This window comes from Bufo gargarizans, chromosome 6 (assembly GCF_014858855.1).
Source record: "Bufo gargarizans isolate SCDJY-AF-19 chromosome 6, ASM1485885v1, whole genome shotgun sequence".
Classification (NCBI taxonomy): Eukaryota; Metazoa; Chordata; class Amphibia; order Anura; family Bufonidae; genus Bufo; species Bufo gargarizans.
In genome coordinates, this window is record NC_058085.1 from 34,010,897 (window position 1) to 34,029,891 (window position 18,995).

At 45.0% G+C, this 18,995-nt stretch overlaps 1 protein-coding gene across 1 annotated transcript in view; it reads right to left on the reverse strand.

Moving 5' to 3' along the window:
* LOC122942335 (zinc finger protein 84-like) overlaps nucleotides 1-18,959 on the reverse strand; it is a 36,633-nt gene extending 17,674 nt beyond the window's left edge. Inside the window, exons 1-2 of the mRNA XM_044299896.1 lie at nucleotides 18,904-18,959; nucleotides 12,355-12,457 (exon numbers count right to left, since the gene is read on the reverse strand). The gene's annotated coding sequence lies outside the window, so the exon portion shown is untranslated. The remainder of the gene's footprint in view (nucleotides 1-12,354; nucleotides 12,458-18,903) is intronic.
* Between the last annotated feature and the right edge of the window lie 36 nt (nucleotides 18,960-18,995).

The following is an 18,995-nucleotide window of genomic DNA, read 5'->3' on the forward strand; positions in this document are numbered from 1 at the left end:
TAAATCCCCCCCTCCCACCACCAACACCAGTGTTTCCAAAATTACAGTGTAAAAGATGGTGGTTAACACATAGTGGGACAAAGGATAATATAACCTAGAAGGTATTACATCATAACCACCAGAAAGTCCTCCTGGAAAAAAATAAATAAAAATGGGAGGGAATAATGTGCCGTTGTGGTGATCTCATGGAAACTGAATTACTGGTAAACTGAATCACCACGAGGGCACACAAGGAGATATATAATTTTGTATATCAAGGGGGGGGGGGGGGGGGCACTGACTGAAGGACTTTACGTCCAAATGACAAGTCTGAAGTTTTGGAAAAATCTGGTCTATATGAATGTATGTACACTAGACCATGTAGCAGCCCGGCAAATGTCTTCTAAGGATGCTCCTGCTTTCTCAGCCTGAGAAGAGGACATGGCCCTGGTTGAATGATCTTTTAAGTTGTCAGGACAGGGGAGGTCCTGAATCTAATAGCAAAGGTAAATAGTGTTCCTAATCCACCTGGCTAAGGAAGACTTCAATTTTTTTAACCCTTTTCTCTCCCTGAGAATTGAACCAGAAGGCTATCAGACTTACTGAAACGTTTGGTAGCCTCAATATAATTAAAAACTGTATGTCTGACGTCCAGGGTATAAAAAACTGATTAGTAGTGCTGTTTTAAAAGAACAATCATTTAGAACAATCATCTAGTGGCTTAAAGGGAGATAGTGTTAGGCCAGTAAGAACCATATTAAGATACTGGGAGGGGACACGAGATTTTAGAGTCAGTCGAAGCCTGGAAGCTGCTCTCATGAATCTTTTTATCCATCTGTGGTTATTCACAGATAAGAGTCGAAGAAACAGCCAAGAGCCGACACGTGGACTTTAAGGGTGGATGGTCTAAGCCCCAGCTGTAAGAACTCCAAGATTATCTGGATGTTTGGTCCTTTCAGATTCACGGACGAGTTCCCCGACCAGGAACAGAGTTTCTACCATATCTTCAGGTAGATGGCAGATGTTACTTTTTTCCTGCATGCTCTAAGCGTGGTTATCACTCTATCTGAAAGACCTTGGTACTTCAGTATCTGGATCTCAGGATCCAAGCTGTTAGTCTCAGAAACTCTGGATTGGGATGTAAATCGGTCCCTGATGAAAAAGGTTCTTCCTGGACGGAAGAGGCCCAGGATCCGAAGTAGAGAGTTTCTTGAGGGAGGAAAACCAGCTTCTTCAGCCAGAATGAGGTTATTAGAATTATTGTTGTATTGTCTTGATGGATGTTTTGAATCACTTTTGGAATGAGTGGAAGCGGTGGAAAGGCGTAACTGAGACCCCAGTCCCATGCTAGGGCAGATGCATTTAATGCCCAGGGATTGTCCCAGGGTTTTATGGAGCAGAATCTTGCCACCTTCGTATTCTCCCTTGAAGCAAACAGGTCCACTTCTGGAATGCCCCATTTGTCTACTATCATTTGAAAGACGTCTGTATTTAGAGACCATTCTGTCTGGTCTAACTTCCCCCGACTGAGATAGTCCGCCTCTAGATTCAGCAAATCCTTGAGATGGATCTCCGAAATGGATCTTAAGTTTTGTTCTGCCCAGTAGAAGATTTTGGTGGATAAGGACAGGAGATTTTTCGACTTTGTTCCTCCCAGATGGGAGTAGTAGGCAATGGTCGTTGTGTTGTCTGAAAGAATGTTTTAGGTGGGAACCCCAAAGATTTTCTTCCGCTATCTTTAGGGATTCCCATACTGCCTTCCGTTCTCTGAAATTTGACGACTGAGAGCTGATCGACTGGGGCCAGGAGCCCTGGTAGTAATAATCTCCTACTTTCGCTCCCCACTTGCATCCGCCATGATTTGTACATAGAGAGTTCTCTTCTATACTACTCCCCTGGAGAAGTTCCTTGAGACTGTTCATCAACATAGTGATGTTTTTACCATGTGAGGAATGGACACTCTAATCTAGAGTAATCTGTTGCCTGTTCCAAACTCTGAGAATCCAAATCTGTAGAGGTTGAAAATGCAGTTGACTCCAAGGTACTGAGGGTATGCATGATGTGAGTAGGCCCAGTAAACTCATTGATTCCCCTATTGACATATTTTTCTTTTGAAACATTCTGACTTTCTCCCGCAGCGATTAGATTTTTTCTTGGTGAAGAAAAGTGGATTGAATATGATAGTCTAGAATCACCCCCAGGAAACGTATTTTTGTTGACGGTTGTAGGTTTGATTTGTTGATGTTCACTATCGACCCTAGTTTTCCCAGTGTTGACAGGAAGGTGTCTAAATCTGCTAATAGGTGGTCTGCAGTATAGCCAATTAGGAGAAAATCATCTGAGTATGGGACTAAGATTAGTCCTCTTTCTGTCACTACCAGAGCTTTGAGACGTTCTCACAGCTCTGTGTCTCCACCCCTTTGATGATGTCACTTAGAGTTTGGAGGTGTTCTCACTGTTATGTTTCTCCGCCCCTGTGATGAGGTCTTTACTCCCAGCTGTCTCTCCTGCGTTTGATTTCCCTGCCTTTAAATCACCCCTCCTCCTATTGCAGGGCGTGGATTATATTTCTCTTTTCAGTTGTAGCTCTGCCTTGAGTATCTTCACTTGTTAAGCTACTAGTTCTCTGGACCTGTGTTCTGCTGCTGCAAGCACTCCGGATATTGCCAGCGGCCCTTGGATCCGTCTTCTCTGCGGCTGCAGCTCCATCAGCTAAGTGTGCAGACTTTGTTGTGTACCTGGTGATTTCCTGACTGGATCTGAGGTGGCCACGGTTCCCTCCATATTCTGAGCAGGGCATCGGTGGCCGTGCCCCTTCCACTATTGTAGGGGTTACAGGGCTCATCAGTCTAAGGTACGCGGGCATGCCTCGTTCCACCATTTGGATCCGGGCATGTGCTTTAGCAGCATAGGGAGAGTGTTGAGGGTCTGACAGGGGTCACCCTTTCTCTTCCCTAGTTTGGGTCCGGTCAGTAGCTCTTCTTACTGTGTATGCTCTGGTTACCCTTAAACAGCCGTGACATTATAATCCACCAAAACCGTCCTTGTTGACATGGATCCGCTTTCTGGCTTGGTTGACCGCATGCAGGGTCTTTCTTTGGAAGTAGCGGATCTCCGTCAATCTGTGACTCAGCTACAAACATTGGGCTCTGCTCCGGCTCATGGAGTCTGTTGCGAGCCAAAGGTCTCACTTCCGGAAACGTTCTCCGGGGGCAGTGAGAATTTTGTTCGCTTCAGAGAGGCATATAAACTCCATTTTTGTTTGTGTCCCCACTCCTCTGGTAATGAGGAACAGAGGGTGAGGATTGTCATCTCCCTGCTCAGGGGTAATGCTCAGACTTGGGCTTTTTCGCTGTCATCAGGGGATCCCTCCCTTCGATCCGTGGAAAGATTTTTTGTGGCCCTGGGGCAGATATATGATGACCCGGATCGTGTTGCTCTGGCAGAATCGAACTTACGTGTTTTATGCCAGAACAAACTGTCTGCGGAGCTTTATTGTTCTGAATTTCGGAGATGGGCAGCTGATTCAGGCTGGAATGATGCTGCACTCCGAAGTCAGTTCTGTCATGGTCTCTCAGAGGGTTTGAAAGATGCCTTTGCTTTCCATGAGAGACCAACGTCCTTAGAGTCTGCCATGTCATTGGCGGTACGCCTTGACAGGCGTCTAAGGGAAAGAAACAAGACCTCTCCGTCCAGCCATTGTCAGTCTAGGGGGCAATGGTGCGGACTCATTCAGTATGCAGGGGTCTCATCCTGTCTCGCTCCCCTCTGAGGAGGAGCCCATGCAGCTAGGCCGACTTGCCCCTGATAAAAGAGGATTTAGTCCTCAGAATATGGTGTGTTTTTGTTGTGGGGGCATAGGTCATTTGGCAAATGTTTGTCCGTCTAGGAGATTCCTGAACTGTACTAAGAGCGATAATAAGAGAAAAACCTCAAGAGGTAGATCATCAGGTTCTGCTTCATCTGCTACTTTGGGCAGAGTTGAGGTGGGAATTGATGTTATTCCTCTGACCTGCAGTTCCCGTTTTCTCCTGTCTGCCAGGGTGGCGCTAGAGAGCAAAGTCATTCCTTGTGAGATTTTTGTCGATAGTGGAGCGGCTGTCAATCTTATTGACACTCAATTTGTAGCCTTGCATGGTTTTCAGGTTTGTACATTAGAAAAGGATATACCTGTTTTTGCTATTGACTCTGCTCCACTCTCGCAGAGATCTCTGAAAGGCATTGTTCACAATATCCGGCTAGCTGTAGGTGACACTCATGTGGAGGAGATATCTTGTTTTGTCCTTAACGGATTGCCTTCTCCTCTAGTTTTGGGGCTACCCTGGCTCACTAGACATAACCCCACTATTGATTGGCAAGGAAGGCAAATAAATGAGTGGAGTGACTTTTGTAGAGAGAATTGTCTCACAGCGACTTTTGCAGAGGTGTCTACTAAAACTGTGCCATCATTTCTCTCTGATTTCTTGGATGTGTTTTCCGAGAGCGGTGTTCAGGAGCTACCTCCTCACCGGGAGTTTGACTGTCCCATTAACCTCATTCCCGGCGCCAAGCTGCCAAAAGCACGCCTCTACAATCTCTCACAACCGGAAAGACTCGCAATGCGAACCTATATCTCCGAGAGTCTTGAGAAGGGGCATATTCGTCCCTCAAAGTCACCTGTTGCCACAGGTTTTTTTTTGTTAAAAAAAAAGATGGCTCTCTGAGACCTTGTTTAGATTTTAGGGAGCTGAACCGTATCACGATTCGCGATCCCTATCCCGTTCCTCTGATCCCGGACCTCTTCAACCAAATTGTTGGGGCCAAGGTGTTTTCCAAATTGGATCTGAGAGGCGCGTACAACCTGGTCAGGGTCAGAGAGGGGGATGAATGGAAAACGGCCTTTAATACCCCTAACGGGCATTTCGAGAATCTCGTTATGCCTTTCGGCCTGATGAATGCTCCGGCCGTCTTTCAGCATTTTGTTAATAGTATTTTCTATCATTTAATGGGGAAATTTGTATTGGTGTATCTTGATGATATTTTGATTTTTCCCCTGATGTTCAGACCCATCAGGATCATCTTTTTCAGGTCCTGCAGATACTGAGGGAGAATAAACTGTATGCCAAGCTGGAGAAATGTCTTTTTATGGTATCAGAGATTCAATTTCTGGGTTTTCTCCTCTCTGCTTCTGGTTTTCGCATGGATCCGGAGAAGGTCCGTGCTGTGCTGGAGTGGGAGCTTCCTGAAAATCAGAAGGCATTGATGCGCTTTCTGGGTTTTGCTAACTACTACAGAAAGTTCATTTTGAATTATTCCTCTATTGTCAAACCCCTTACTGACATGACAAAAAAGGGGACGGATTTTTCCTCTTGGTCGGAGGAGGCGCTTGCAGCCTTTTCTAAGATTAAAGAGAGTTTTGCGTCTGCTCCCATCTAGGTGCATACCGATGTTTCCTTACCTTTTATTGTTGAGGTGGATGCTTCCGAGGTGGGTGTGGGTGCAGTTTTGTCCCAGGGCCCCTCTCCTGCCAAATGGCAACCTTGTGCCTTTTTCTCTAGAAAACTCTCCCCGGCAGAGAGAAACTATGATGTGGGAGATAGGGAGTTGTTGGCCATCAAGTTGGCTTTCGAGGAATGGCGCCATTGGTTGGAGGGGGCCAGGCACCCTATCACCGTTTTTACCGACCATAAGAATCTGGCGTACTTGGAGTCAGCCAGGCGTATGAATCCGAGACAGGCCAGATGGTCTCTGTTCTTCTCCAGATTCAATTTTGTTGTTACTTTCCGCCCTGGAATCAAGAATGTGAAGGCTGATGCTCTCTCTCGCTGTTTTCCGGGAGGAGGAAACTCCGAGGACCCGGGTCCCATTTTGGCGGAGGGGGTAGTTGTTTCTGCTCTATATTCCGATTTGGAGGCCGAGGTCCAGGCTGCCCAGACTGAGGCACCTGCCCGTTGTCCCTCCGGGAAGTTGTTCGTGCCTCCTGAGCTACGTCACAAACTCTTTAAGGAACATCATGATACGGTTCTTGCTGGTCACCCCGGGAGTAGAGCCACGGTAGATCTCATTGCTCTGAGATTTTGGTGGCCGGCTCTTCGTAAGTCTGTGGAGGGTTTTGTGGCTGCTTGTGAGACGTGCGCTCGCGCTAAGGTCCCTCGTTCACGACCTTCAGGTTCCCTTCTCCCGTTACCCATACCTTCCCGTCCTTGGACACACCTGTCCATGGACTTTATCACGGATCTTCCTCGTTCCTCGGGGAAGTCGGTGATCCTGGTGGTCGTGGACCGTTTTAGCAAGATGGCTCATTTCGTTCCTTTCCCTGGTTTACCCAATGCTAAAACGTTGGCGCAAGCTTTTGTCGACCATATTGTTAAATTGCACGGCATTCCCTCTGATATTGTTTCCGATAGAGGCACGCAGTTTGTGTCCAGGTTCTGGAAGGCTTTCTGTTCTCGCCTGGGGGTTCGGCTGTCCTTCTCTTCTGCTTTTCACCCGCAGTCGAATGGTCAGACTGAGCGCCTCAATCAGAATCTGGAGACATATTTGCGCTGTTTTGTGGCGGAGAACCAGGAGGATTGGTGTTCATTTCTCCCTCTTGCTGAGTTTGCTTTGAACAACCGTCGTCAGGAATCTTCTGATAAGTCACCATTTTTTGGTGCATATGGGTTCCATCTGCAGTTTGGGACATTCTCGGGAGGGGCTCTTTCTGGTTTACCTGAGGAGGAGAGATTTTCCTCGTCTTTGTCTACCATTTGGCAAAAGATTCAGAGTAATCTCAGAAAGATGAGTGAGAAGTATAAGCGTGTGGCTGATAAGAGACGTGTGCCTGGTCCGGACCTGAATGTGGGTGATCTGGTGTGGTTGTCTACAAGAAATATTAAACTGAAGGTTCCCTCCTGGAAATTGGGGCCCAAGTTTATTGGGCCTTATAAAATTTGGTCAGTCATCAATCCTGTTGCCTTCCGTCTTGATCTTCCACGGGTTTGGAAGATACATAATGTATTTCACAGATCTCTCTTAAAACCATATGTCCAGCCCACGGTACCCTCCTCTTTGCCTTCTCCTCCGATTTTGGTTGATGGCAATCTGGAGCTTGAGGTTTCCAGAATTGTGGACTCTCGCATTGTCCGCGGTTCTCTTCAGTACCTCGTTCATTGGAAGGGTTATGGTCCTGAGGAGAGGATGTGGGTTCCGATGTCGGACATTAAAGCCACTCGCCTTATCAGGGCATTTCATAGGGCTCATCCTGGGAAGGTGGGTCCTGGGTGTCCGGAGTCCACCCGTAGAGGGGGGGGGGGGTACTGTCACTACCAGAGCTTTGAGACGTTCTCACAGCTCTGTGTCTCCACCCCTGTGATGATGTCACTTAGAGTTTGGAGGTGTTCTCACTGTTCTGTTTCTCCGCCCCTGTGATGAGGTCTTTACTCCCAGCTGTCTCTCCTGCGTTTGATTTCCCTGCCTTTAAATCACCCCTCCTCCTATTGCAGGGCGTGGATTATATTTCTCTTTTCAGTTGTAGCTCTGCCTTGAGTATCTTCACTTGTTAAGCTACTAGTTCTCTGGACCTGTGTTCTGCTGCTGCAAGCACTCCGGATATTGCCAGCGGCCCTTGGATCCGTCTTCTCTGCGGCTGCAGCTCCATCAGCTAAGTGTGCAGACTTTGTTGTGTACCTGGTGATTTCCTGACTGGATCTGAGGTGGCCACGGTTCCCTCCATATTCTGAGCAGGGCATCGGTGGCCGTGCCCCTTCCACTATTGTAGGGGTTACAGGGCTCATCAGTCTAAGGTACGCGGGCATGCCTTGTGCCACCATTTGGATCCGGGCATGTGCTTTAGCAGCATAGGGAGAGTGTTGAGGGTCTGACAGGGGTCACCCTTTCTCTTCCCTAGTTTGGGTCCGGTCAGTAGCTCTTCTTACTGTGTATGCTCTGGTTACCCTTAAACAGCCGTGACACTTTCCCTCAAATATGCCACCATCTCGACTATGAGTTTGGTGAAAATCCTGGAAGCGGAGGAAATTCCAAATGGAAGTGCCGTGAATTGATAATGATGTATTAACCCTCTGTGGTCTCTGATGGTGAACCGCAGGAATTTTGGGGAGTCTTTTCCTATCAAGTGTATTATGGACCCTAGGGACTCCATCCTAAATTTTGGGTAAGATATGAATTTGTTCAGGGATTTTAGATTTATTATGGTTCGGAATGAGCTCTCTTTCTTTTTTACTAGGAATAGATTGGAGTAGAATACTCTTCCTTGCTCTGGAAATGGAACTTTAACTACCCCTTCCATTTTAAAAGGTCTTGCACTCCCTGCTCAATCTTGTTCTGAGCTGTCATAGATCTGAGACGGAACACAATGAACTTGTTTGGCGTCATTGTTCGGCATCATTGTTTATCGCTGGGTTTGTTCTGGGGGTTAAGGAGAAAACACTTTCCTCTGCCCCCTTTGGGGTAGCTTCAGAGTCCAGATTTTCCCTTTACTCTATGTAATCTATCCTGGCCCGAGGAAGAACAAAAGGTTTATTCCTATATGGTACGTCTTAGGGAAATCATTTTTTCTTGTCTGAGGCTTTCTCCAAGATCCTATCTAGCACGGCCTCAAGTAACATATTCCCTCGAAAAGGAAATGGAGTACAGCTTCATATTTGAAGTCTTGTCTCCTGACCAAGACTTCATCCAAAAGGACCCTGCGTGCCACGTTGGAGAGGCCAACATCTTTGGCTGCGAATCTTACCGACTCAGCAGAGGCATCCGCCAGGAAAGCAGTGGCTGATTTCAGCAAGGGGATGGAGTTTAGAATCTCCTCTCTAGGGATCTTAGCCCTAATATGGTTTTCAAGTTCGTTTAGCCAAAGGAACATAGATCTAGCGACAGATGTTCCGGTGATATTTGATTTAAGGGTAAACATCGCTGCTTCCCATGATATTCATAACAGATTGTCAGCTTTCCTTTCCATGGGATCCATTAACTGGGATGTGTCTTCAAAAGACAATGATGTCTTCTTATTGACCTTTGCCACTTGCACATCAATTTTAGGGATCTCATTTCATATTTTAGATTCAGCCGGATCAAATAATAGATGGTTTTTGAAATCCTTCGACACACCCAGGTATTTATCAGGGTCAGATCATTCCTCTAAAATCATGTCTCTTTTGTTCTCATTAATAGGGAATACTCAGGCTTTTTTAACCCCTAGACCCCCAAACATTTCCTCCTGGATGGAATGGTTTTTCTGCACTTCTTCCACCCCCATAGTGGCCCTCACCGCTTTTAAAAGATCCGGCATTTTGTCCACAGCTAAATAGAATTTTCTATCGCCCTCAGATATTGAAGTTACTGAAGCTGATCCAAAGGTCATCAATGTGCACAAAAGTCATTTACAGCAATGCGGCTTCTAAAATGGCACAGGTTAGTTCCCAAAAGTTGCATAAGGGGTAGTTTCCCTCTTTAACAAACAATCCCTTGTTTCTCCAGGCTGGATGGATGTACTATCTTTGCTGTACTGTATAATCATATACTTCTATATCCTCTCTAGGAATACTATCCCCTGACAGGTGGCCCTTCTGTCTTTGGTTATGGTGGACAGCTGGTAGCTTAGAATCTCTCCACCTAATGCAAAGGAGACTAGAGCCTTATACATGACAATTACCTTACTTTGCCAATATTCTCACTTCCCTCTCTGGGTTGCCTGGATCTTCTGTAATCTTTCTCTTCTATGGGCTGGTACATGGAACTAACTCTGGAATTTTGATAACTCTGCAAAATGGCTGCTGAAGTGCAGCTTTTCCCTACAAACATCACGTTCTCCGCCTTCTTCTTCTCCTGTCCCAGAGAGCAGGGTGGAGTCAGCCCTGGGAGGTTTGTTAGAACCTCTCCCTCCCTGTGCAACTCTATGGGAACTCAGGCACAAGCACATTTTCATGAAACACAATCACGGTATTAAGCAGTGTTTTTCCGGACACTGCATCTGTATGTATGTTCCGCGATCACTCAAAAACGCAACCATCGATTTAAACTAAACCTGGTATACACATTCCTTGTTATCTGCAAATAAATCTTGTGCAGGTCATACGCCCCTACACAGCAGCTGCATGGAGTTTGTAAGCTTCAACTATTTTTTCTACACACATATTGCTCTGTAACTGAAAAACTCATCGATAAACTTCTACTAAGCTTAGTAATCACTTACTATCTGGGAAAGAATACTGTGGAGGTAACATGCCGGTAAACAATGAGTTTGTGTCTGTCCTGACGTCTGTTCTTTATGCGCGACCAAACAAATGGATCGATCTTCATGGCACACATGTACATCAGGTGTCTGGGAAGGTTTTTAGACTGTGTCTCAGCTCTCTAGGACATACAGTTCCTGAGATATTCCCCAAAAATTTCCTGCGTTAGCCAATACAAGCCTGCAAGTCTCTCTCTTCATATCCCAACTGCCATACACACGGTCACATGTCCCTTATCAGCCAATGGAAGCTCGCAGGCCCTTAGTCTCCACATACACAGTTTTACTCCAGGTTTCATAACAACCCAGCCATTTTTCTTCACTGCTGTAGGTCAGCTTTAGGCTAGGGCTACACAACGACATGTGTCGCAAACCACATACGACACAACTACACTGCTACATGTGTCACGCGACATTGATATTGCACCAATGTCGCGCGACAATTTTTATAATAATAGTCTATGGTTTTGGACTGTGACATGCTGCAACCTGACAGTCACAGAAAAATCTATTCGTGTCGCAGTCGCAGCATGTCACATGTCGCAGTTTTGTTGAGACAAAATAACACACAAAACATGTCATCCTGTAGCCCTAGGATTAAAGGGGCAACTTCTGTGGAGGTCACTGTTAAGGGGGCGGGGCCCTGAAGAGGTCACTGTCAAGGGACTGGGGTGCTGTGAAACTCGCTGTTAAAGGAGAGGGCTGCTGTGAAGGTCAAAGTTAAGGGGATGGGCTGCTGTGGAGGTCAAAGTTAAGGGGATGGGCTGCTGTGGAGGTCCCATTTTAAAGTGGTGGGGGACTGTGTAGTTCACTGTTAAAGGGGCAGGGTGCTGTATAAGGTCACTGTTATGGGGGATACTGTCAACAAACAGAAACATTAAATGAAGTAGATGAAATATTCCCGTGTGAAGCCGGGTCCTTCTGTTAGTGGAGAATAATACATATGAATCAGTGATATTAGTGGTGTCTGTGTCACACACTTCTTGATGGCTGCATGCACTTTGCTATAAAACAAAGCAGAGAGGAGGAGCAGTATTGTCTCAAAGAAGCCATGGCTTTAGAGCAAGTGTAAGGCTGATATCTAATTTTTTTTCCTTTGTATAAAAAAGTTCTTTAGACTTTTCCTGCCTTCATAATCTATTCCTAGTATTGGCTAAACCATCTACATAGACAAATAACACCAAGAACTGCTTATACTAATAGCCTAGCATATACACTGGCCTTATGAATAATACTTGTGGCTGCCATCAGTACTATGGGGGCACTGGAATATCTGAAAATGGGGCACACAAAATAACGCACAAACATGTTTGTCCTCAGCTCCATGGTAGATCACCTAGATAGAGCTACAGAAAAATAATATTCTATACAGAAAATATTTGGCCATTAGGCAAACCGCCCATTGATTTAGTCAAACCAGGAATGGAGCCAAAACAGAGATAAGGTATAATGGAAAGATTTTCACCACTTCTGTGTTGTTGACCTGCATGGGGTATTGGCTGACAGTCACTGCAGATCACCAAAAACTGACATGTAAACTATATAGTCCTGACAAAGGGGACAATCTAGCCCCAGAAACGCATAGACTACCTGTGAGTAAAGATACCCTGCATCAACTACACCACCTCTGATGTATCATTCACCTGAACCTCGGCATCGCCTCAAGTAATCCTGACCTTTTTTACAAGTTATCGTGTTCACCTGTCATTTGTCCTGGGGGCAACACAGAGGACCACGGATGCAGCCTAGGATAACCACCCACCGGTCGGGTTTACAAATTACTGGTCAAGCGACCGACAACAGTTGTGACTTTTCACAACATTGTCCGGTAAGCACAATTGCGTGTTTCTAAAACCTATTGGTTAACTACTGATAAAGCCAGTGTGGCGCCCCATTCTTCTTCTTATTTGTATCTTTACATGACATGTGAACTAGGCTTATTTTGAAGGAATTAATGGTTCCTTAGTTGAAAAATTGGCAAATAATTCTGACGCAGATGATAATGGAACAGACCTTGTTCACATAGGTATATTTTATATCCATATTCATGTCCATAATATAAATGATCAGCAAGTTTTATCATCTAAGATGCTCGAAAATTGAGCTTAAGAAAATGAGTAAAGTCTGAATGAGTAGAGTCTTCTCTGTTTTATTTAGTGGTTACTACTCACCTGGGCGGATATCTGTAGGAATATCCTCTCTAATCTGCTCATTACCCCTCACACGTGTCTCTGTAACATATATAATGTTCAGATCTTTACCCGGATTGACAAGCTGTGAAAGAAATATTGTAAAATTAATCAGACGGTTGAAGTCATGTTGAAGGTTTTATATGACCAGAAAACATCAGTGATTAGAATGACGACCAAAAATGACCGGACAGCAGGAGTTATCTGACCCAAATATCTGCAGGTCTCCTGTACAACTCCAACCTGTTTGCTCGAAACAGCAGTAACCATAGTCAGAAAATTGAGACGATCCAGACGACATGTAATGTCTATGGTCAGCTGTAATCCTGCCATCTCCACCTTTCTCAGGTCAGGTGGCAAAGATTCAGAATCCAGGAATCAGGCATATGTCAGTACACAGACAAACAGGATCTACCAAGGGTTTTCCTCTAGCCTCCACAGCGCATGATTGACAGGAGGATTACCCCACCTCCCCAGGGACAGGAAACAACGTGGAGATCTTTAAATAGCCCCCTCCCCTTACCTGCTCCAGTAAGGCTAGAGGAAAAAAACAATTACCGGTAAGTAATTGCAATCTTTTTAAACACCTCCACAGCGGCATGATTGACAGGAGGAATAACAGAGAAATTAATATTTAGGGAGGGACTACGGCAGATAACACTCTGCGAGAAAAGTATAAGGCCTTATTATTTAACACGTCTAACTGATAATGTCTGAAAAAAGTGGAAGGTGAAGACCAGGTAGCTGCCTGGCAAATCTGTTCAAGAGGGACGTCCGCTGAATCTGCCCAGGAAGTTGTGACTGACCGCGTTGAATGAACTCTAAGTCCTTCTGGAGGAGAGACCTTTCTCAAATTATAACAAAACAAAATCGTTGATTTGATCCATCTGGCGATGGTCGTTTTGCTTGCTGCATTTCCTTTGTTTGGCCCTGCAAAATGAACGAACAGTCTATCTGTCTTCCTAAATTCTTCCGTTGCCTTAAGATAAGCCAACACCGACCTCCTCACATCCAGATTATGGAAACGCTTCTGTTGGGGATCCGAATGATGGTAGAGACACTTACAGAAAACAGTGGAATTTCGAGACAACCTTGGGCAAAAAAGAGGGAGTGTTTTAACACTATCCTATCATCTCTAACAGTTAGATATGGAGGTCTACATGAAAAGCCTGTATCTCCCCAAATCTCCTAGCTGTAGTAATTGCCACGAGAAAAACTGTTTTTAATTATAGCAATTTCAAGGAGATTTCAGGTAACGGCTCAAAGGGGGACTCGATTAGAGTAGATAAAACCATATTTAAATCCCATGGAGGAACAGTGGATCTGACTATAGGTTCCTTTCTCCGGGCCCCTCTCAAATCCTTTTATAAGATCTACTTCTGCCAGTTTAGTATCTAAAAACGCACTCCGGGCCGATATCTGGACTCTAATGCTGACTTTCAAACATTTGTTTAAACCGGCCTGCAGAAAATCTAAAATATTAGAAACCATAAAGGGGCCTGCTGTGTTATCTTTTGTAAACTTTAAAAAAGTTTCACAGATTCTATTATAAATTTTTGCCTGCATAGTATTGTACAAATTACCACCTCTGCAAGTCTCTTTCTTCTTAATAATTCCAGCTCAGGTTCCAGGCTGCCAATTGAAGCTGCGTTGACCTGGGGTGTAAAGCTGGGCCCTGATGAAGAAGGTCTGGAATATTCGGTAGGATCCAGAAATCTCATGCTGACATCCTGAATAGTAGGGGAAACCATTACCTTTTTGGCCAGTAAGGCGCTATTAGGATTAACCTGGGTTTTTCTTGTAACATCTTTAGCAGGATCTTCAGTATTAATGCAAATGGGGGAAACGCATACTGGGTCTTGTTTGGCCAGGGCTGGGAAAGTGCATTGACGAAGAATGGGCGATCTCTATACGATAGGGAGCAACATTTTTCTGTTTTGTCTGTTTTGTAGTGTTGCAAACAAGTCCAGGTTTGGAAAGCCCCATTTTGTGCTATTTGAAGAAAAAATCTGTCGATTGAGACTCAACTCTCCTTCTTCAGAACATCTCTGCTTAGTAAGTCTGCGACTCTGGTGTCCTTTCCTTTTATATGGACTGCTGTGATTGAAAGTATATTTTTTCTGCCCATCGGAATATCTTTTCTGAAACTCTTGCCAAGGACAGACTTTTTGTACCTCCCTGTCTGTTCAGATAAGTGACCGCCATGATGTCTGATAAAATTTATATCTCTCTTCCTTTTATTTCCGATTGAAGTGTTTTTAAGGCCTCCCAAACTGCAGATAATTCTCTTAGATTGGAGAAAGATAGACTTAGATTTTTCTGCCATGTTCCCTGTACAATAGGACCGGTCTGGATGAACCCCCCCAGCAGATTCTGCTGGCATGTGTCTTAATTGTTATGGTGTTCGTTTGTCGCCAAGGTACTCTCTGGGAGTCTTTTACATACTGGGGAACTCTTACCTTCTTCTCTAATGAGGATATACTTTTGTCCTAATTCTTTAACATGAACGCTTGAAGAGTCCAGGAATGCGCTTGTGCCCATTTTACAGCTGGAATTGACGAAGACATTAGACCCAATATCTTCATTATTATTCGAATCGTCACTTTTCCCCTGCTGCGGAATACAGAAATTTCCTGGTTGATTTCCTTCTTTCGCGACGAAGACTTGATTTTTCTGGATTTATCATCCATCCTAGTCTCAGACCCTGCTGTACAATATTTAATTGTTCTTCTAGTGTCTCTTCTGACTCTGCAGCAATAAGAAAATCATCTAAATAGGGGATGATCAGTATCCCTTTTTGATGTAAAACTGCTACGGCCTCTGCCATTATTTTTAAAAAGACCCTCGGAGCAGATGTGAGGCCAAAAGGAAGGACCTGGAATTGGAAATGGAACACTTCTTTTCTCTTTTGAATTGCGAATCTTAAATACTTTTGGTGACCGCTGCATATTGGTATGTGATAATATGCATCGGTCAGATCCAGAGTCGCCATGAAAGCGTCCTTCCTTAGCAGGTTTATCGTGGACTTTATCGTCTCCATTTTGAAACTTTTGTACTGGAGATGACGTTTTAGGCCTTTTAGATTTATAATTGCTCTGTAGGAGCCATTTGGTTTTCCTACCAGAAATACTGGAGAATAAAAACCTGTTCTTTCTTCTCCTGGAGGGACTGGAACAATGGCCTCTTTTTGAAGCAGAATCATCACCTGGTCTAAGAGCAAAGGCTGAACTGTTTTCGGAACTTTGGTGATCTGGAAAACATCTAGGAGGTAGGGAAGAAAACTCTAGTTTTAGACCTGCTGATATTACGTCTAATACCCAAGGGGACCTGGAAATTTTCTCCCAAGCTGGAATATTTTTTTTTGGTCTTCCTCCCACCTGGCTTCTGGCATTATTGGTTTGTAAATTTCTGGGAGGAATTTGTTGGGTTAAAGAGAAAACCTTTGCCTCTTCCTCTACCTGTCTGCCATCTGGATGAAAAAAACTTTTTTTCTTATCCTGTCTTCCCCTTGTGGATGAGCTGAAATTTCATTTTTGACGAAAATTTCTGGGTTCTGATGGAAATCCTTTTTTCTTATTTGTGGCTTTCTCTAGGATGTCATCGAATACGGATCCGAAAATCCTATCACCTTCACAGGGGATATTGCATAATTTATTTTTTTGATGCTGAATCCCCTTACCAGGATCTCAGCCACACTGCTCTTCTAGTGGCATTAGAGAGGACTTAGCTACCAATTTTATAGTGTCAACAGAAGCATCGGCTAAAAAATTGGCCGCCTGTTTAAACATAGGTAAGGAAGCAATGATGTCCTCCCTTGGGGTTCCTGTCATCAAATGCTCCTCTAGTTGGTTAACATAATCATAGATCTTGCCGTATAAGTGGACGCTACACCTAGTCTTAAAATAGCTATAGATGCTTCCCAGGATTTTTTTAGGAAAGCTTCACTCTTTTTGTCAATGGGGTCTTTTAAGAGATCTAGATCCTCAAAGGGGAGTACCGATTTTTTTGTTATTTTTGCTACAGGGGAATCCACTTTTGGACATTTATCCCGAAAGGTGGTGTCTTCTTCCGAAAAAGGATATTTCCTTTTTAGGATCCTGGAGACCGCGGGTCTTTTCTCTAGGTCAGTCCACTCCTTATTAATAAGTTTAGTAATATTTGAATGTAGGGGGAAAACTATTTTCCTTTTTTTCTCCCAATCCCCTAAACATAAGGTCCTGCACAGATTTTGACTGTTTAGATTCTTCTAGGTTTAATGTTGCCCTTATTGTTTTTAGTAGGGAGTCAGTGTCCTGTATGGAACAAAGTGGACGACCAGACTCGTCCTCGTCGGTCCTAGAAGGTAACTCTCCTTCATCAAAATCATCCTATTGTAGATCAACTTTAGAGGGTGCGGACATAACAGACATGGAAGTAGATGGTTTTTGAGATGTGGATGCTAACTTAAGGTCCACAGCGCTTGCTCACTTCTTTGATAGTGTTTCTAATATTATCCAGAAGAGAAGGAGATTCTTCAGACACAATCTTTTCCAGACATTTCACACAAAGGGGTTTCTTATGACCGGAAGGCAGTCTTTTTTTACAAGTGGAGCACTTTTTGACACACTGAGAAGATTCAGCAGATTTTTGAGTCTCGCTGACCTGGGGAATATATTAAAAAAGTGCATACAGAAAGCAACAGCCTTAGTCATAATGATTGATGGATAGACCCTCACCCCTGGTGAAAAAGATTGTATTCTGCCCAAATGTGAGAATCCGTGAACACACATCATAAAAAACCTCCCAAGAGTAGCAGAGCTTACCGGGCTGTTGGCTTTAGATGGGTCTGCAGATTTACGGACGCTGTCTGACTCCCCTGGTGCTGACATGTTACCAGCGCAGCTGTTCAGCAGGACACTGGAACACTTCCCTCCTTCCTTATAAACTGCTCGTTGTCTAAGGGGAAGTACGTCATGTAGATGCGTCCCTGCAATTCCGGTCTGCCGCGAGATCTCGCCTGCCACCTGAGCCACCCATCCTAACGCAATATTTCGCATGGACGCTGCCCAAGACTGCCTCCACCGGAGGACTTAGGCCTGAGATGCAGGAAGGACTGCACCGCGAGCCCCGCGACCCTGCTCTCCTGCCCCGCACACTTTCTTTTGCAGATTTTCAGCCAGGCAAAGCAATAAAGGTTTACTGCTGGAGCTCACCAGCAGGAGGATCTCCATGTATCCCCAGAGGGACAGGAAACAACTGAAGCAGGTAAGGGGAGGGGGCTATTTAAAGATCTCCACGTTGTTTCCTGTCCCTGGGGAGGCAGGGTAATCCTTCTGTCCATCGTGCCACTGTGGAGGCATTTGGAAAAGGTGCCTTAAAGGGGTTATCCGAGTTATTTTTTTGTTCTTTCTATGTTCCTAACTAAGCAAATGTAACAGCTTTCCAATTCACTCACTTTATCTCCAGTGGCTGGTTTCTCAGATTTCACAGAGGGTCACATGACCTGTGATGTCAGCTTCTCTCCCTGCTCTGATAAAGGTCGTTTACAAGCCTGTAAACGAGACGTCACTGTGCTGGCCACGCCCCCTCCACTGCCGTCTACTCTCTGCTAGGATTCTTAACCCCTCCAGCTGCACAGCTCTGCAGGCAGTGAGGAGACAAATGCTGGGCACTGGAGCTGAGATACTAGAGAGAGCATTACACAAGAAGGTAGGGGGAAGATCCTGTGTGTATTAGCAGTGTTATTATATAGCTGGGACTTGTAGTCCTACACATACAACATGCTGCTGAGTCTCCCAGCAGGCAGACATGTCACTCAGGGCAGCTCTTGTATTCACTCCCTTAGCAGGTCATTATACAGCTGGGACTTGTAGTCCTCCACATACAACCTGCTGCAGAGTCTCCCAGCAGGCAGACATGTCACTCAGGGCAGCACTTGTATCCACTCCCTTAGCAGTGTCATTATACAGCTGGGACTTGTAGTCCTACACATACAACCTGCTGCAGAGTCTCCCAGCAGGCAGACAGGTCACTCAGGACAGCTCTTGTATTCACCAGGGAAATGAGGAAATATACTTTTTTTTTTGCATAAAACTTGCTTAGCTCAGTTATATATCAGATTTTCTGTGCTATATTTTTTTTTTTCATAACTCGGACAACCCCTTTAAGTATCCACAGGTTTTCAGCCATTGGCTGGTAAAGAGTGGAGTACAGGTGCACTGGCTCTTTAAGAGGCAGGGTGCTCACGCACCTTATGGGTCAGTTAAGGTGGCCTGGCAGCCAGATGTTGGCTGCAGCCTCCAATGAGGGACACAAAACTCCAACGGCCAGCCCTGTTACTTGGCGGCAAGAAAGTATCATCGTGGCTTGGCCACCAGACAGTGATAGGGTGAGTGATGCAGCGCCCATGTCCACCCCAGATGGCGGGATGGCAGTGGACATGGAGCGCCACCATAACAAAAACATGTTACATAAAACAAGACTGAACACGAGATCTTTACAGCCTTTCTACAGATCATGGAGAACATTTCATGAGACATTATCTCCATCTACCTGATCATCATTCCGTGGGACATTGTGATGTTCTTCTGAACCATCCTGTGGAAGAAGAGGACTGGGACATCTCTCCGGTGTTGTCATCTTAC